This window comes from Schistocerca piceifrons, chromosome X (assembly GCF_021461385.2).
Source record: "Schistocerca piceifrons isolate TAMUIC-IGC-003096 chromosome X, iqSchPice1.1, whole genome shotgun sequence".
Lineage (NCBI taxonomy): Eukaryota > Metazoa > Arthropoda > Insecta > Orthoptera > Acrididae > Schistocerca > Schistocerca piceifrons.
The window spans coordinates 20009865-20031020 of record NC_060149.1 but is presented as its reverse complement, the minus strand read 5'-3'; the positions used below and the strand labels follow the sequence as shown (position 1 = coordinate 20031020).

Below are 21156 nucleotides of genomic sequence, written 5' to 3'. Positions count from 1 at the left end.
ACTGACAAGAGGGAGATTGAGTTAATAATTAAATCACTAAAGACCAAGAACTCTCATGGATATGACGGGGTATCTAGCAGAATACTGAAGTATTGTTCCACGTATATTAGCTCAGTACTTAGCCATATCTGTAACTTTTCCTTTAGCAGTGGTCGGTTTCCTGACCGATTAAAGTACTCGGTAGTGAAGCCACTTTATAAAAAGGGAGACAGGGATAATGTTGACAATTATAGACCTATTTCTATGCCATCGGTGTTTGCTAAAGTTATCGAGAGGCTTGTATATACAAGGTTACTGCAGCATTTAAATTCACATAATTTGCTGTCAAATGTACAGTTTGGTTTTAGAAATGGCTTAACAACTGAAAATGCTATATTCTCTTTTCTCTGTGAGGTTTTGGACGGATTAAATAAAAGGTTGAGAACGTTAGGTGTTTTCTTTGATTTAACGAAGGCTTTTGACTGTGTTGACCACAAAATATTACTGCAGAAGTTGGAACATTATGGAGTAAGGGGAGTAGCTTACAATTGGTTCGCCTCCTACTTTAAGAACAGAAAGCAGAAGGTAATCCTCCGCAATATTGAGAGTGGTAATGATGTTCAGTCCCAATGGGGCACTGTTAAATGGGGCGTTCCCCAAGGGTCGGTGCTGGGGCCACTGCTGTTCCTTATTTATGTAAATGATATGCCTTCTAGTATTACAGGTGATTCAAAAATATTTCTGTTTGCTGATGACACCACCTTGGTAGTGAAGGATCTTGTGTGTAATATTGAAACATTATCAAATAATGTAGTTCATGAAGTAAGTTCGTGGCTTGTGGAAAATAATTTGATGCTAAATCACAGTAAGACTCAGTTTTTACAGTTTCTAACCCACAATTCAACAAGAACTGACATTTTAATCAGACAGAATGGGCATGTTATAAGCGAGACGGAACAGTTCAAGTTCCTAGGCGTACGGATAGATAGTAAGCTGTTGTGGAAAGCCCATGTTCAGGATCTTGTTCAGAAACTAAATGCCGCTTTATTTACCATTAGAACAGTATCTGAAATAAGTGACATTTCAACACGAAAAGTAGTATACTTCGCATATTTTCATACGCTTATGTCATATGGTATTATTTTTTGGGGTAATTCTTCTGATTCAAAAAGGGTATTTTTGGCTCAAAAACGGGCTGTTCGAGCTATGTATGGTGTAAGTTCGAAAACCTCTTGTCGACCCCTATTCAATAGTCTGGGAATTTTGACATTGCCCTCACAGTATGTATTTTCTTTAATGTCGTTTGTTGTTAGCAATATTAGCTTATTCCCAAGAGTTAGCAGCTTTCACTCAGTTAATACTAGGCAGAAATCAAATCTGCATGTGGAATGCACTTCCTTGACTCTTGTGCAGAAAGGAGTGCAGTATTCTGCTGCATCCATTTTCAATAAGCTACCACAAGAACTCAAAAATCTTAGCAGTAGCCCAAACACTTTTAAGTCTAAACTGAAGAGTTTCCTCATGGCTCACTCCTTCTATTCTGTCGAGGAGCTCCTGGAAGAGATAAAAAATTAAGCAAATTCCAGTGTTACATTCTTGATTTTCTTTATTTAAACTAACGACTTGTTTCATTTTATGTGTTTCTACAATCGTGTTATAATTTCATGTATTGACTCGTTCCATGACCATGGAGACTTCTCCTAAATGTGGTCCCACGGAACAATAAATAAATAAATAAATAAATAAAAAATATACATAGATTTAGCGACTAAGGAACGGCAGAAGATACATAAAATGATGATTTATTGACGGAGTTGGCGACCGGTATGTTCTCCATATTCTGTCCGATCTACAAAAGAAAATAAAAGAACAGCGCTGGGGAATGCGTAACGGCACTTTTTTGACCCGCGGCTGTACGTCAGCAGCCATAGCGGCCTCAGTGCATGTTGCTGTGAGAAACGCCAGGCCCAGAAGAAGCGATTTCACAAACACAGCGGGCGTCCTTGGGCGTAGCTTTCCAGGCCGCATCAGTTATCGGAGAGGACATTGGCCGAGGTCAGCTCGCTGAGACCACGTGAGTTCTCGCCCGCCGCTCACACTGGGCAAAACAAACTCCTGCCTATGTTTCTGTGAAGGATTCTGGCCTTGGAACTAACAACTTCCTCGTGCCTTCAAATTCCCCTTTGTCCGCCACACTGCAGACACGTAAAAGGTTTCGATCGTTCTGTACGTGACTAAGGAATTTATTACTTATTTCTGGTTATGAGCCATATGACACTGCAACAGTATGTGAACTAGGGAACTGTCTGAAGAGCACAAGATTGTAATACTTTATTAGAAGACTCAACGAAATCGGAATAGTTCCTTCGTTCGCGTAAGTTAAGAACGATAACAACCTCCCTTGTGATTTTGGTACTGCGGATGGTACCAGTAGAAAATGGCTAACGTATTAAATTAAAACTTTAAAGGTACGTATAGTGTGTGCCCTACAGGAAACCGATAAGCATTTGCAACACTACTCCCGAACTCCATTACCTGTCACTCCTTGTGTGTATCACTGTTGTCAAATTAGACCACACGTAGTACCCAAAAATGCAGATTATCCTTTTAAAAACTTGACATCAGCGTTCTGCTGAGAGAAGTCAGCAACTCGTAATCTTTTGGTTACTATTGCTAAACCCCGATTCTCGGCCGGGCTAGAGATTTTCTCCGCTCGGAAATGTGTGTGTGTTGCCCTCATCATCATTTCATCATCATAGACGCGCGGATCAACGATGTGGCGTCAAATAAAAAGACCTCCCCCAGGCGGCCAAACATTCCAGACGGAGGCTCTCAGTCAATAATGCCAAACCCACATTTTAATTCTTTTTTTTTTATTTTTATTTTTTGTATAGAGAAAGTAGGAAAGAGAGATATATACATTGTTACGTTTGTAGTACGTTTACCCACGACACCAAGTGACAACATTAACGCAGTGAATCTTAAATTTTCCTGGCGTACTATATACTCGATGATGTTTCTGGTGTGCAACAGGTCCTCTTTTTCTACTGTGCCCGACATTTCATCCGCGTACCAGTCACACATCTTCGACAGCTCAGCTGAAGATACCTGGTCGGTGCGCAGACAAAATACTGTGCATGATTAAAAAAAAAAAAAAAAAAAAAAAAAGACGTTTGGCTGCACTCCCGAAACATTATCAACATAAGTGCTGGCTGGAAACGCACGAGTTCAAATTCCAATAACGTAAGAATTTCGCTTTTGTTTGAGAAGTAATTCCCCTTTCATATGTGAATACCAGTTTTTACTTAAGAAGTACTTTTCATAATTCATTAATATTTTTTATCTTCAGTAGTGACATATCTGAGCACAGATGACAACTTTATTCAAGAGTTATCTGCATTGTCTGAGTACTTGACTTTACGATTCCTTTGTAAAGGGCACGGTACATTTCCTTCTCCATCCTTCCCCACTCAGAGCTTGCGCTCCGTCCCTGCATGACCTCGTTGTCTATGAGACAAACTCCAAATCCTTCTTCCTCGACTTTGCGAATTACACGTACTTAAAGGTTTGACTAATATAGTATAGTAATAATAATATAGTTAGCGATCTCTGCTGCATCTCATGGCGTTGATTTGTACGATAATCGACTGAATAAGTAAAGCGTAAGTGAGAGCAAAGCGGAATACGTCAGCCCGTCAATGTCTGGATAGCAATCGAGTTCTGAAATGATACAGCAGAATTGTCTACCTGGCGTGCTCCATTCAAATCACAGAGAGCCTATTTTATTACATGTAGTACCACAGAAATGAGGGAGTGCAATAAGCGGATCCGGATTATGGAATATCTTCCCATTCCCTTTTCTCGAAGATCTCTAACTTATTGTCCCGATACTCACAGCCGCTGCTTCTATGCTTCTGTCAAAAAAGAGGCCGCAGAGACCAGAATGTGCAACAATAACTTCGACCGGGACAGTGGCCTTAATGTTAGTGGTACATGGAAGCGTGCTTTTGAGTTTGAGAGGATACATGAAAATTTGCCCAGCTATTTACGATCCAGCAGGAGCCACTAGTATTACAGACACCGACAGTCAGTTGTTGCTGACGAAGGCGGTCGAGGTCATAGTCGAAAGCTAGAGTTTTTGTGCTAAACTGACGCGGCAAGAGCACCAGGACTATTTATGCAACTTTCTTCAAACGTTCAGCTGAATGTCCATTCCACATCAGTGAAAGTACCAGCCTGGCTAGCGGGGCGTGTTGACGCGTCGCTTTCGGGACTCTATTACTGACCCACATCATATCGGCACGAATAGTTACATACAGGAATTTTATGAGTTGACTATCTCTTATAGTAATTCATTGATATAGGCACAAGATACGATGTTTTACCTTTTTGAAGTGTGAACTTTGACATTTCTCCCCAAATTTCCAATCTTAGCACCACTCCGAAATCTTATCAAGATCTGATAAGACTTCTGTGCAGTGAGTTGCAGAAAGATAGCAACAACTCTTAGGCTACTGTCAATATTGTATGCTTTTAAAAAAATCCGAGAAAACGTAGTATCCTATGGCTACAACATTAACAAGTCCCCACTGGAATCGGTCAACTTTTCTCGCCGCACCTCATCACGTCAAAGTTGCAAATCAAAATAGATCCCTTTTCACTCAAGTTAATCTATGAAAGTTTCAACTTAACATATATCCTTCTCGAATTCTTCGAAAGGTATTGAAAGTAATGCTGTATATGGCTGCGACTATGTAGGTGTCTTTGACGTATAACAGACGCAAATGCCGTTTTCCGTGGGACAAAGGTTTTGTTGAGCAGCTGGAAGGGTATCTAATCTGAGTGTTATCGTAAAACGTACACGGTTATGATTTGGAAGAAGGTTGATGACCTCGCCCAGTACCGGCAAACGGGCGTTGCCGACTAATCCGTAATAAAGCTAAACACTCGCCGCTGTTAAGTAGACATCGAGCCAACATGTTTCACCGCCTCGACCCAAACATTTCCGTAATTGTGGAACACCTTATTCGATCTCAGCCTTCATAGTTGAGTGTCAGCGTAGGTGGCTACCGTGCCGAGGACGTAGGTTCGATTTGCAGCATTTCGATGGATTTTGACTTGGTGGGAGGACTGGTACGGGGTGCACCAACTTGGTGACGCCAGTTGAGGAGCTGACCCAGTAGTAGCGGCTTCACGGTATGAAAAGTCAGCAAAACGGCCGGGAGGGTGGCGTGCTGATCACATACGTACGTATGTCGCCGCAAGGCACCCTCGGAGCTCACACGAATGACACCTACCAGGCTAAAAGCGGAATTCGTTAACAACCAACACAGGAAGGCGGGTAAAAATCTAACACACATGCGAGACTTTCGCTGCTAATTAAAGCTACTTCTATACTCTGTAAATGAGTTCGTGACAGGGTTTAATTTTTATTTTATCACATTTTACGAGAACTTTCCGTTATACTCGCGACGGAAGAGTGAGGAGAATAAGTGGTAAAATGCCTCCTTGTTTCTGGTTAGAGTGAGTCCTAAGGAAGGCGATACACATGTGACTGAAAAATATTCGAACGATACGATCTGAAAACAGATTCTTGGAATTTTCAAAGTAGGTCTTTGCGATATATTAGGTGTCTTTCTCGAGTGTCTGTCAATCATGATTTCCCCAAATTTCTGCTGCACTCACCGGCGAGTCAAATAAGTTCTGGGGCTATCCACTATGACGTATATTTGTAAACTCAACGTCCCTGCTAGGCCAATCTGACAGAGAATGTAGATTGTCTCTTACAAGAAACCTCAATTTCCAATTAGCCTAAGAATTAACTGCAGTTTGCCGGTTGATTTACGTACGACTGAGCTTACGCCTCAGTCCAACATTATAATTGTATGAGTTGTTACTCCCAGGTATTTGGAGTGACACGAGTCGGAGAAATGTAACGAAGAAGCACTCACCCAGATTTAGAGCCAAAGATCTGCTTCGGCATTCTGTAACCACAACTATAAATTTTCACCGCATTACGATGTCAAATACATGAATTCGGTTTAGTTTTCTCCATTCTCGTGGAATGTCTGCAGCGATACTACTTTTTCTGTCTTTTCGATACGATCTTTATACAAGGTATGAGCTTGTACACGGAAAAGTATGTTTTCCGATTTGGCTATATAATCTTGAAGTGTGTATAAAAACACATATTGTTCTATTAGTTTGAAATTTTTATTTCGTATTCATCGTGGATAAAGCGTTGGAAGGGCATTGTTTGCAATCCCTTGAAAGTACTCTACAGATTCTGCGAATTATCTTTCTTCGTATGTCTCTACCTATATCTACATCTATGTTTATACTCCCCAAGTGACATTGCTGTGTATGGCGGAGGATACTTTATGCACCACTGTCACTTCCCTGCACTCCTGTTCCAGCCGCGAACAGTTCGCGGGGAGAATGATCGTCTGTAAGCCTCCGTGTGGGCTTGAATCTCTCTAATTTTATCTTCATGGTCTTTTCTCGGGATATACGTAGAAGGAGCCACTGAATATTTGTTGTCTCTTTTAGGAACGCACGCTCTCGGAACTTTAACAATAAACCGCAGCGTGTTGCAGAACGCCTCTACTGCAGCGTGTGCCACTGGAGTTCATTGATCATCTGAGCGATGCTTCCGTACTTACAATGAACCTATGACGAAATGAACAAATAACGAAACGCGCTTCTCTTCTTTGGATCTTCTCTCTTTTCTTTATCAATTCTATCTGGTACTGATTCCATACCGACGAGCTGTATTCAAGTACTGGTCGAACGAGTCTTTTGTAAGCCATTTACTTTGTTGATGAACTACATTTCCTGAGAATTCTTCCAAAGAATGTGAGTCTGGCATCTGCCTCACCCACATTTAATTTTATGTGACGATTCCATTTCAAATCGATTCGTACGCATACTCCTAGATATTTTATGGAAATAACTGCTTCCAGTGTTCTGCACTTGTCTAATCGTACGGGTCTTTTTGTCTACGTATGCACAATACGTTGAATTTTTTATGCTGAGGATCAACTGGCACCAGGCGTCGATCCTCTACATGTCTTCCTGCATTTCGCTACAATTTTCTGCAACTTCTCTGAATACAACAGCATCATCTGCGAAAAGCGTCATAGAACTTACGACGTTTTGTACTAGGTCATTTATGTACGAGTATATTGTGAAAAGTACTTGTCCAATAATACTCTCCTGGGGCTCGCTCGAAGTCAGTTTGGTATCTGAATACTTCTCTCCCTTCAGAATGAGGTGCTGGGTTCTGTTTGCTAGAAAGTGTTCCATCCAGTGATACAGTTGGTCTGATATCCCCTACGCTCGTATTTTGTTCATTGTCTTCCACTCGAGACCACCGTATGTGACTGTGGAGTCCTTGTCGTAAAGCAGTTTGAATTAACGATACGAGTGTCAAACATTTCAGCTCCGGTCAGGATTCATTAGCTTCACACTGCGCCATCATCCCATTACACGCCTCAGAGTTCTTAATTTGCATCTGAGAAAATTCCGCTATTAGAAACGCATCTTACTAGAAAGAGGAAAAACCGGTGTTGTTCTATTTCTTGTCTCTTTCCGGTTTCACTGTCCAGAGGAAATATTTCGGCCCTAATGACCTTGTTAGACATTGCTTTACCAAGAACCTACATTCATTGGACGCACACTATGCGACTAGAAGTATCCAGATACCCCCAAAAACATACATTTTTCATATTAGGTGCATTGTGCTGCCACCTACTGTCAGGTACTCCATATCAGCGACCTCAATAGTCATTAGACATCGAGAGAGCGGCATGAGGCGCTCCGCGTAACCCACGGACTTGGAACGTGGTCAGGTGGTTGGGTGTCACTTGTGTCATACGTCTGTGCCCGAGATTTCCACACTAAGAAACATATCTAGGTCCACTGTTTCCGACGTGATAGTGAAGTGGAAACGTGAAGGGACACGTACAGCACAAAAGTGTACAGGCTGACAGAGACCGCCGACAGTTGAAGAGGGTAGTAATGTGTAATAGGCAGACATCTGTCCAGACCATCACACAGGAATTCCAAACTGCATCACGATCCACGGCAAGTAATATGACAGTTAGGCGGGAGGTGAGAAAACTTGAATTTTATGGTCGAGCGGCTGTTCATAAGCCACACATCACGCCGGTAAAAGCCAAACGACGCCTCGCTTGGTGTAAACATTGGATGATTGAACAGTAGAAAAACGTTGTGTGGAGTAACGAATCACGGTACACAATGTGGCGATACGATGGCAGGATGTGGGTAAGGTGAATGCCCGGTGAACGTCATCTGCCAGCGTGTGTAGAGGCAACACTAAAATTCGGAGGCAGTGGTGTTATGGTGTGGTCGTCTTTTTCATGGAGGGGGCTTGCACCCCTTATTGTTTTGCTTGGTACTATCACAGCACAGGCCTACACTGATGTTTTAAGCACCTTCTTGCTCCCCACTGTTGAAGAGCAATTCGGGGATGGCGACTGTATCTTTAACACGATCGAGCACTTGTTCGTAATGCACGGCCTGTGGTGGAGTGGTTACACGACAATAACATCCCTGTAATGGACTGGCTGCACAGAGTCTTAACCTGAATCCTATAGAACACCTTTGGGATGTTTTGGAGCGCCGACTTCGTGACAGGCCTCACCGACCGACATCGATACCTCTCCTCAGTGCAGCACTCCATGAAGAATGGGCTGCAATTCCCCAAGAAACCCAGCACCTGATTGAACGTATGCATGCGAGAGTGGAAGCTGTCATCAAGCCTAAGGGTGGGCCTACATCATATTGAATTCCAGCATTACCGATGGAGGGCGCCACGAGCTTGTAAGTCATCTTCAGCGAGGTGTCCGGATACTTTTGATCACATAGTGTATAACGCTAGAATATACAGGGAGGAGAGACGTAGGGGCGGGGATAAAGGAAATTTCTGTGCGTTCTTGCAAGTCGTTGAGTTTTATGCAAATTTAAGACGATCAGTCTATATTTCACAACATCTGTACAAATCATTTTGTCAAATCAATAGTTGTTAGTTTCTTCGAGCACCCAACATGGCTTGTGTGTGGAATAGTTTATAAAAGGCTGGTATGATACGAAACAGGACTATTCACGCACAAACCGATAACAAATTCCCTCAGTGACTGTCACCATCTTGGTTCTTAAATACTAATTTCTTTCAAGAAGCTACTTTTTTGACACTGTAAAAAGGTAATAAATGCTAAGAGATCAGAAAAAAGTGAGAGATCGTGCGAACGATTGTAAGTATTGATAAATTCATTTAATGAACAAATGTTTATAGAAGCGAAGTATATCTTCCATGTAACAAACACTTAAGGACAAGCAACAGAGTTGAAAACGCATTTACTATAAACTAAAGGGAAAAATGAGTAATAATGCTACTCATTACTTGGTAGGATGATAACAATATCTTAACGTTTTAAAAGTATACTGCTAAAATTGAAAACAAGCAAAATAACATGTTCAATACATGAATTAAAAGCCGACGGTAAGAAGAAAGAATTTTTTACCAACCTGCTACTAAACAAGGGAGGCATCAATATAGGCACAACTCATCATACGTGTGAGAGCTAAGATTCGGAAACTTTGCGAAGTACATTTTACAGCAAATATATAGATTGTTGTGTTAACATAAATAGTTACGGTCATAAAAAAGTAGCATTTAATAGAAATAGATTAAGGAAAAAGGATACTTAGGAAACCACTGAGTAACTCAGTGTTATCGTTAGGATACTTTTTCTGCTGGAGTCCATAGACGGGTTTTCTTTAATTTCATTGCATCGCCTCAGACATAGACTCACATGTTTCCAGCAACTATTTGCCTAAAGTGATGAAAACACAGGGAATTCCTTTCGGAACCCATTTTGAATTTAATCAGTGGTCCGTTTTTTATGGTATCGACATCAAAGTGGTTTTCAACTCTATTCTTTCTGGAATACTACTAATACGACAGTAAGTAAAAATGTGTAGTGGGACACTTTCGAGGTTATGTACTAAAGGAAAGCAAGCGACCACAGACCTACAAAAGTAGATGGATAGTTAGTTCATTGTTAAATATGTGAACCAGAGACAATGAAAATTGCAAATCTGAATTTAAGTAGCTGATAGTATGATTGGAACAACAAAAAATCTGAGCTCCTTACGTTCTGTATCTATATCCACACTCTACGAATCATTATGAAGAGTGTGGCAGAGATTACTATCTCTTGTTTCATTCACTGATGGAAAGTGGAATGAATGTCTGCTTGTACAATCACGATAACAAGTATCTGGCCGGAATCGCAACAGTGGATGTACCTCCTACGTGCTCGGATTTGTGGAACATGAACAGTGTGAATGTTGTTGTGTATATATTATGTGCAAAGACAATTTGGAAAACGAGACACTCTTGATTGTTGATTAGTGCTTTGCCTCTCCCCTGGAAAAGAAGCCCATTGTGTGGCTGTAAAACGAATATATTAAGTGTCTCTTGTTGATAAATTGTATTTTGCCCTTTGTGATAGACGCGTTTGGAAATTTCTGCCTCCTATTGGTGTTTTCCTACGAAAGAGGACCATGAAAGCTATAATCATTAGATTGAGTCCTCTAGTAAATTTCGCAAGTTTCGTCAAGTTGTTTTAGTGAGTGTTCCTGTGAGTAACAGACAAGGAAATTCATCGTGACAATTCGGGACGTAGCGACGCATGCATCTTGTATTATCAACAGCCATGCCTAAGAGTTGCACACAACAGCGATCCACTCTAAAGGAGTCGGAAAGATTGTTTCGAACAGGCACATACATACTGTACAGTAGTTACTACTTGTTAAAGCGTTTACCGATATTGCCTGTATACCAAGCAGGATCATTCCAGCTTTAATTATAATGCTAAGTACATATTCTTCAGGAGTTTGGTCGGTTATTAGTTTGGACGTGAACCGTACTTACTCTACATGTCCACTACACAAATCAAATGATTTTATCTCCGTCTGAGAAATGAGACAACCATCCCTTTTACCATCTTAGTGAACGTGTTGCTTATCCTGCTGGCCTATTTTGCCTATTCTATCGCCTACCCCATTCTTACAGGCTAAGCGGGTATAGCAGCTGTCCCCTGAAATCAGACAATGATTTCCCAAGAAGTGTGCAAGCTGGAGCAGGGGAAGAACATGGCGACCGTGACGCTATATGCTGTACCAGCAGAAGGCGGTCGACGCAAAACAGGTTTCTCAGCGCGTGCCGCCACGGATGCTGTAAAAACTATCCTCATAGGCTGAATCGAGCTCTTCTTGTCAGTGGCTTATCCTGACACCATTGTGACATGCTGATGTAATTCTGCTAAAATTATTAGCGACTAACTGAGCGGGATTATGCCTTTCAAGCAGTATGTATAGCCACAACAGATTGCTTTCCGAACATCGACATAACGAGCAAGCGTCAAACTTATTTCAGTGATACGAAACCGTATTAATATTTGTGAGGTTCCCCATTCAGTTGCGAATGTGACTATATTGAATTGCATTATTTGAGACTTCCATTAATAACTCGAAAAAAAAAGATTGTATGCTCAACAGGAAATTCACCTGCGCGACAGTATGCTGAAATGTCTTTCGCTACATGCGTACAATAAGAATTGCGTCTTACCTGTCTGTGCAAATGAAACGATTCTACGGTATATGCCAATCTTGGCTATGCTATCTTAAATCACTATTATGATTAGGGAATATCTACATCTATATCTATATCTATACTCCGCAAGCCACCTTACGGAATGTGGCGGAGACTACTTTGTGTGTCACTATTCCAGTCGTGTATGGTTAGTGAGGAGAACATTTGCTGGTAATCCTACGCGTGGGCTCGAATATCTCTAATTTTATGGTTCAGATGGTTCAAATGGCTGTGAGCACTATGGGACTTAACATTCGAGGTCATCAATGTGGTGTCACCGCCAGACACCACACTTGCTAGGTGGTAGCCTTTAAATCGGCCGCGGTCCGGTAGTATACGTCGGACCCGCGTGTCGCCACTATCAGTGATTGCAGACCGAGCGCCGCCACACGGCAGGTCTAGAGAGACTTCCTAGCACTCGCCCCAGTTGTACAGCCGACTTTGCTAGCGATGGTTCCCTGACAAATTACGTTCTCATTTGCCGAGACGATAGTTAGCATAGCCTTCAGCTACGTCATTTGCTACGACATAGCAAAGTGCCATTATCCTTTGCTATTTATCTTGTGATGCATGTACCGTCAGACCGATGTTCACCAATTATGGTATGTACTTTTTTTACTAGACTCAACTCCTTTAACTGTTAGAGACCTCACGCCAGCCTGCGTGAGCTTAAACGCGTGCCTTTCGGCTGTCTCATAGCGACTTGGCTGTCTTGCCGAGTCACAACAATCAGTCCCCTAGACTTAGAACTACCTAAACCTAACTAACCTAAGGACATCACACACATCAATGCCCGAGGCAGGATTCGAACCTACGACCGTAGCAGCAGCGCGGTACCGGACTGAAGCTCCTAGAACCGATCGGCCACAACGGCCGGCCCTAATTTGATCTTCAAGGTGTTATCTTAATATAAAAGTTGGTGGAAGCAATATATTGGTTGACTCTTCTAAGAATGTGCGATCTCGGAGATCTAACAGAGCACTTCTCTTGCTTCGTCTCCCACTGGTGTTGGCTGAGCAGCTCTGTATTGCATTCGTGCTTATTAAATGAAACTGAAACGAAACGCGCTGCTCTTCTGTTTCTTCTATCATTCCTCTCTAGTGCGGACCCCGGACTGACGAGCAGTATTCAGGTATTAGTTGAACGAGGGTTTTGTAAGCTACCTCCTTTCTTGATGGACTACTTTTCCTGAGGATTCTTCCAATGACTGTCTGGCATCTGCCTTATCTGCCATTGGTTTTGTGTGGTCATTCCACTTTAAATCGTTCCGCACGCATGCTCCTAGATATTTTATTGAAGTAAATGCTTCCAGTGATTGTTCTGCAACCGTGTAATCACAATATCTACGTCTAAATCTATATAGATACACTGCATTCCACAGTACGGCTCGTGGCGGAGGGTATCCCGTACCGTACCACTACTAGTCATTTCCGTTCCTGTTACACTCGCAAATAGAGCGAGGGAAAACGACTCTCTATACGCCTAACGATGAGCCCTAATTACTCGTATCTTAACTTCTTGGTCCTTACGCGCAATGTATGTTGGAGGCAGTAGAATCGTTCTGAAGTCAGTTTCAAATGACTGTTCTCTAAATTTTCTCAATAGTGTTCCTCGAAAAGAATGTCGCCTTCCCTCCAGGGATTACCATTTGAGTTCCCGAAGCATCTCCGTGACACTTACATGTTGCTTAAACCTACCAATAACAAATCCAGCAGCCCGCCTCTAAATTGCTTCGATGTCTTCCTTTAATCTGATCTGTTATGGATCCCAAACATTCTAGCAGTAGATTGCACTAGCGTCCTATTTGTGGTAGCTGTTACAGATCAACCACACTTTCAAAGAGTTCTCCCAATAAACCGGAGGCGACCACTCGCCTTCCCTACCACATTCCATGCCATACCGCTTTGCAGCGTTACGCCCAGATATTTAAACGGCGTGACTGTCAAGCATGACTCTACCAATATGGGTTTGTTTTTCCTACTCATTCGATTTTTTTATATTTGGAGCTAGCTGCCATTAATCATACCAACAAAAAATTTTGTCTTTGTCACCTTGTATCCTCCTACACTCACTCAACTTCGACATCTTACCGTACACCACAGCATCTTTAGCAAACAACCGCAGCTTGCTGCCCAAAATGTCTTTGTACACGTAATACGTCAATTTTTTTTATTGAGTTACTTTGGCAGTTGTTTATGAGGACAAGGCTAATAAGTTGGGAGTAAGAAAACATTGTTTTCTAAGACGGTCTGGTCGCATCAGCCTCCGCCAGTGCATCCGTTGCTGTTGATAAACCGTATTTATTCGTTGACTCCCTGCAGCAAGTGTCTGTCCTCTGCTTGTCTTTTTGCATTTCTCTACAATTTGCTACCTCTGCGACTCCTCTGAATACAACAGTATCATTGCTACATCTACCATCAATTGTACGTGATATTAAGTTTGACTAACGTTAACGTTTAATGATTTACATGGTGGACTAAACTGGATTACTTCGGCAGTTGTTCGAATGGTCAAGAACGGTACGGAGCGGATTACAGCTTTGGAAATATGCCTTCCTCGAAATGTCGTCGCTTACAAGCCTTTAATGTTGTCTGAGACTGTGTGGTCATATTTTGCCTCCGTTAGTGCATTTGTTATTTTTGATAAGCCATTGTGTACTCTTTCAGTTCCTACTCCAAACGTCGATCCTCTGCAAGTCTGCCTGCATTTCGCTACGATTTTCTATCAATGCGACGTCTCTGTGTACAACAGTGTCATCCGCGAAAAGCCTCATGGAACTTCCTAAATCTCTACTAGGTCATTAATATAAAAATGAAAAGTAATTGTCCTATAACACTTCCGCGAGGAAGGCTCGAAGTTACGAAGACTTCTCTCCGTTGTGAATGACGTGCTGTTTTGTGTTTGCTAGAAACTCTTCAGTCCAGTGACAGTTGTTTTAATATTCGGTACCCTCGTATTTTGTTCATTAGGCAGCAGTGTGGAACTGTATCGAATTCCTTCCGGAGGTCAAAGAAAATGGCGTCTACCTGGGTGCCTCCGTCTACTGCTTTCTGGGTCTTGTGGACGAATTTTGCGAGCTGGTTTCCGCACGGTCGTCGCTTTCGGTACTCATGTTGGTTCCTGCAGAGGAGATTTCCGGTGTTCAGAGATGTCACAATACGCGAGCACAAATCGTGTTCCAGGCCTATAGTTTGTGCGTCTGTTCGATGAACCTTCTTGGAAAGGAGAACAACCTGAACTTTTTTCCCAATCATTATGTGCTCTTCGCTCCAAAAGCGACCTTACACATACTCAGTGTAGGTCTAGTTGCCTTCTCTTCTGCTAAGCGACTTTAATTGCTTTTCTATCCCACGGACACTTGTTCCGATATGTCATTTAGTCGTTCGTGCAGAGATTTAAGGGAGGTGCTACAGTGTGATCTTCCTGTCTGAAACGAGTTTGTAAAAAGGACATGATTGTGTTGGCGTCTACGTATTTACGAAAAGAGAACTTGCGGATTCTACTAGTGAAGGAAACAGCTGACGTATATACGATATGGCGAAAGATAGGAAAATGTATTGTTGTACAGGGGCACGTTTACTTTATGAGAAAACACTGAATTCGTGTTTGTTGCAGAAGTTTCGCAACTTCCTGAAACCCCTTGCTTTCCAAACGTGCACTGAGGAAAAAACGTACTCTCTCATTTCTGTTCAGGTATCAATCTTAAGGCTGTTTGGCGTAGTTCTCCACTAACGTCACTTCCCAGCTATCTTCCTCTTTTGAGCAAAATCGTTTCACTCTGCATCAGCGACGATTTGCCTGCTGGGGGAGACCACAATTAGCCACATAAACTTTAAAAAACTTTAATTCGTGGTTTTTACAGTTTTAAGGGAACTATGCCCGTATTCAGATCGCTTAAACTGTGTTTATTACATGATCAATGCAATAAATCGTGACTTAATGTATGCTCCAATGATCGATATATTGCCCTACTTTAGGCGTATATATTTTTGCGATACCTCAGGAAATGCCTAATGTCATGTAACTGACACTGTTAAGAGTAGTATTAAATGTTATTCATGTGCCACATTCGAATACAGAGCGTGTGCATGGTGGCTGCCTTTAGGAATTCCGTGGTAGCGCTCAAACATACGTACACGGAAGACGCTTGTTATGGTTAACAAGTTTATTTAAAAAGAATTACTCTTTCATAAGCCGGCATTTGACCTACGGTCGCAATGCAGGCTGGGTAATGCGGAAAGTAATTAAAAACATCATAAAGCCATTGGGCGCAATTTCCATAGAAATCATCCACAAATGTAATCGTTTGCAAATTGGCGTAGTTGCCTGAAACTGGTAATGGCAATGACATAAAAGGTTTTTTGAAGAATCTGAGGCTGTTTTCGATCTTCCGCAGCAATATCGTTGACATGTCTGTTGTAGAATTATTAAATATGTTTTATGCTCAAGCACAGCAATTTGTCGGATCAGAAATCCTGAAGTGATTGAAAGTCAAGATCAGGATGGGGACACAGTATTGCTTTGTTGAGACGGTCCCACTGGAGTTGGTTTACCGCTACCTGTAAGTGAATTTTGTGTAGATAAAACATGATTCTTCTAAAGAGGATCACGTCCACATCTGGCAGTTAGTGAAGACAGCGGACACTGGCTTACAGCCTAGTGGTCAATGCGTGCCGACCACGTTCTGGTTGTGAAGCAGTCTTCTACCTCCAGAATTCGTACTGGCTGACTCCAGCTCAAGTAGCACCGTGTTGGAGCCTATTAGTGACACGGCAATGGAGGCGTGAAGTTCCTTAAAGGCTGGTATTTCCACAATTATTTACGCTCGGTGAAAAGGAAAGCTGCCACGCAAGCTATGTACATACACAGATCATTTTCTATTCACATTCGCTGGATTTCCATTATGTTTATAAAATCATTCTGTACCTGCGTTCGCTGTTTTCAATTAATTACTGTAATGAAAGATAAACATAGAACCCTACATGTAACTAACCCCGTTTATGAATGGATTTGTGCAACAATACGGTAATTAGATGAGATCGTCAACGCGGAAAGTTGTAACTATTCTGCATCACGCCCTCAGCAACTGAAACATCGCTATGACGCTGTAATCACACTCTAAGTGTCGTCGGACTTTATAATGTGGTTCGTTATGTCCATAGTAAAGGAATGAACACTGTATATCTTGCAGCATTAGGGCGATGCCAGAACCCTTCTGCCCAAAATAATCGAAACGCGTATGATGACACTGCACAGATGCTGTTCAGCTGTTGAGATGTTGTCACATTTAGTTCCATTTCGCAATTATCTTTTAAATTTTCGTCTCAGGAGCCTATATTATTTTGTACCGGCCATCCGCAGGCAGGTTATAAAGTGGGAAGAGCAAAAATGATGGCGGAAAAATTTTTCATCACCTACACTTTGGAGGCAACGGTCTTGCCGCAGTGGATACACCGGTTCCCGTCAGATCACCGAAGTTAAGCACTGTCGGGCGTGGCCGGCACTTGGATGGGTGACCATCCGGGCCGCCATGTGCTGTTGCCATTTTTCGGGGTGCACTCAGCCTCGTGATGCCAATAGAGGAGCTACTCGACCGAATAGTAGAGGCTCCGGTCAAATAAAACCATCGTAACGACCGGGAGAGCGGTGTGCTGACCACACGCCCCTCCTATCCGCATCCTTGTTTGAGGATGACACGGCGGTGGGATGGTCCCGATGGGCCACTTGTGGCCTGAAGACGGAGTGCTTTATATTTTGGAGAGTGCTGCTGGTGGGAAATCACTTGAATATTTCTACAGCAAGGAAAATGTGCCAGTTTGAGACTGATACCCTTTCAGTGAACTTGAATCTTCATTTGTTTCATTTCCATTGCTTCCATCAATTTCATGGCAGAGGATTCAATTCATTTGTGTCAAGACATTTATTAATGGGCATTGATGCAGTGTGAATCGATCCTTCGCCTTAATGAAACCTTCACCTTAATGACGGCTTGAACTCTGTTGGGGACACTTTCAATAAGACGTCTGAATGTCTGTGGAGGAACGGCAGCCCATTCTTCCCCAAGAGCCGAAACTACAAAAGTAATTATGTTGGACGCTGGGTCTGGAGCGAAGTGGACGTTGTTACTCATCTTAAAGCTGTTCCATTAGGTTGAGGTAGGGAATCCTGACAAGCCAGTCCATTTCAATAACGATATTGTCCGCAAATCATTCCCTCACAGATACTGCTCCGAACTGTTCTTGTGTTACATGCAGTACACGATGCTGTAAAATTTGTGCATATCCTTTCACATTTGTTTTCTTAAGCGCAATAAGGGACCACATCCTAATAAAAAAAGATGCAATCATATCATAACTCCACCTGCCCTTATCACATTTTTGGCACTGCACGTGATGGCAGGTAACATTCTCCAGGTATCCGCCAAACCCAGACCCTTCCATGTGATTGCCACAGAATATAGCGTGATTTGTCACTCTAAAACACTCGTTTCGAGTCATCCACTGTCTTGGGGCGTCCCGTAAGTGTCCCTTAACACTGACTACAGAAATGTGTGGGTTATGAGGAGCTGTTCGACCATTGTACCCCATTCTTTTCAAGTCATCGTGTTGGCTGGACTGCTAGTAGCAGTTGATTTCTTCCGCTGTATTTTTACAACCGCCCTCAGCTATGCTCGACGGTCCCTGTCGGTCAGTGTATGACGTCTGCCTAGTTCCACTTCAGTCATATCACAAGGAGTCGACTTGGAAACCTTTAGAAAAGCTGAAGCGCCCCTGATAGATTTATTTTCCGGTGCCAAAAGTGACCAGTCCACATTCGAAGTCACTCGCTCCCCTGACCCCGCCTCCTTTTATACTTGTGGGTCCACCTTTCGTGACATACAGTGGCCAATCGTGCATTACAGAGGGGTGTCTGTATACTTTTTTCGTTAGGGTAAGCTGGGATCGCCCATCATATCCGTTTTTCTCGTGGTCCTACTCCAGTACAGAGAACCTTCTATGTTTGTTTCTAGAAAATAATAGAAAGGAACAGTGGCAATGGTAATTCGGATCGAGCCTGGAGACATATTCGTAGAGCCTAATCGTTAAGGCGACTGTTCGCAAACTGCAGGAAATCTGTGGTGTCCCACAGGTTTTCATCATTCACGACTTATTCATCACATTAGATTTCGGTAATTTTGAGCGCTGCATCACTGATATCGTGTCATGTCATTGCATCTTCAATATCATCTCCTTTACCTCTCTTCATTTCAGGTCAGTGAATTCAGCTCAGCTTGAAAAACTCCACATCATCGTATTATGCGATAATGCCTTAGATTAAATCACAAACGTCTGTGTAACGTCCAAAGTGCTGAGAGCTTGTAACACTTTCGTTGATACTCTGTTCGTCAGGCTGCCCTTGGTACCGTTCAAGAGGAGCAGTGTATGTGCGGCATCGAGATTAATTTCTCTCTGTCATTGTCACACGACCACAAGACTCTATCATAAAATGGAAAATTACAGCTAAGACACACCATTCGTAGTCCGCAAAGTTGTCCAGTGGCTGTAAACAAAGAATATCTTCTCGACTTATCCTACTGAACTTCTAGTGAATTTCTCAGCCAAGAACGAAGTAATGCTTTTATATTTTTGCAGGAGAAAGGATGGCCCCTGGGATTTAGTAAAGAGATGTGACTTTATATGAGAGCGTTGACTTTCGCGGCGAATAATACTGACGTAATCTTCTCGGGCTTCCATTCGAGCTGCTGCATTGAAGGTGACATTCATCGAAACGTTGCGGAATTTCGACGCAGCCATCTAGATGGAAGCTCCAGAAGATTTCTTGAACTACCATATTATTAAATTCGGATGACTGAGGTACACGATAGGAAATCTGCAGTGCAATTGACAGCCAGGGATGCCCACGATACAAGACGATACTTCTTCCACACCACCAAGTGATCAGACGTACATGTTTGCCACGCTTATTTTGATGCTCGGAAAGGAGATGGATGCCGATGGTCTACGACTCTACTCCCTCCACGTAGCGCGTGTATTGCAAGCAGAATGGTTCCTATGCGACAGAGCATGGCACACGTCCAGGCCTTTTCTGCTTCCGTCCACGTTTACGTCTGACGTTGCGTGTTTGTTTACCGTGCAGCCTCAAGGTTCAAGCGAAACAACTGAGGCGACGTAGGTCAATACTTTTACGCGGAAGCGTATAGCCACCTATGATGCGTCTTATCTCACGTCGCAAATCACGATAAGCAAACAAATTGCCGCTAGCAAGTTTGTAAGACTTTGCTCACTCCTTAAATCTTTTTCCAGTTTCACAACACTTTATCACACTAATTACATAAATAAAGGCAACACTCATTCTGTCGCAGTTTCTTACATCGTAAGATATCATCTCATTTAGATTTCATGCTTCTAAGTTCCATCACCGTTTGTTCTTATATAAAATCGTATTTTACCAACATCAGCTGCTATGAAAAAAACGTTTATCATTGCTGACAGAGCCGGCCGGAGTGGCCGAGCGGTTCTAAGCGCTACAGTCTGGAACCGCGCGACCGCTGCGGTCGCAGGTTCGAATCCTGCCTCGGGCATGGATGTGTGTGATGTCCTTAGGTTAGTTAGGTTTAAGTAGTTCTAAGTTCTAGGGGACTGATGACCACAGCAGTGCTCAGTGCTCAGAGCCATTTGAACCATTGCTGACAGATTCGAATACCAGAAATTATTATCAAGAACGGAAGGTTCTTAATTTACAATGTTGGGAGGGGGCATGGAGGATACACACATGATGTTAAGACTTTCAACAACATTCTACACAACATCAAAACGTGAACCGAACGTTGTAAACTGATATATAAAATCTAAACATTGTTCAGAAGATCCATTGTCATCAATAATACAACAATATAACTTCACCAAGTTCTGAATATTTGTAAAGTGACAGAAAACGTATCTATTTGATGAGTGAACTATGACTGAGTCGTTCGCACATCTAAAAGCTACGTGTTCTAACGCTTTATAAGTTGGGTGTGACAGTTTGTGGGAATATGTAATGGAATGATCACAAGAGCTGAAAAGTAGTTAAAGCTGATCGCTGACGTCGCTTCGTTGGTAAGAAACTGGAGGAATGCTGTCTGTTTACAAAGATTTCTTGCTAAACACTCATGGTACCCGTCGTAGAATATTGCTCGAGTGTTTAGAACTCGTACGAATTGGAGGGGCAGCATGACTAGTCACAGGTTTATTTTACCCACTGAAGAGCTTCATGGATATGATGAAAAATCTTAATTGGTAGAAGTTTGAACGTCTCACAGGTTACGAAATTTTATCGCAGTTCCGAACATTGTTGACATTAAGCGTGGAAATCATATCTCTGGGTAACACATGAAAATTTGTGCCGGGCCTGGACTCGAACCCCAGTTTCCCACTTATCGCGAGCGGTCGGCTTAACCATCGGCTATCCGTGCACACTTCAAAAAAATGTTCAAATGTATGTGAAATCTTACGGGA

The 21156-nt window shown here is 42.5% G+C and overlaps 1 protein-coding gene and 1 pseudogene across 1 annotated transcript in view; one reads left to right on the top strand and one right to left on the bottom strand.

Moving 5' to 3' along the window:
* LOC124721452 (monocarboxylate transporter 3-like) overlaps positions 1–21156 on the bottom strand; it is a 430925-nt gene that overhangs the window by 368196 nt on the left and 41573 nt on the right. The gene's annotated exons all lie outside the window — the stretch shown is intronic.
* On the top strand, positions 17086–17203 carry LOC124723303 (annotated as a pseudogene).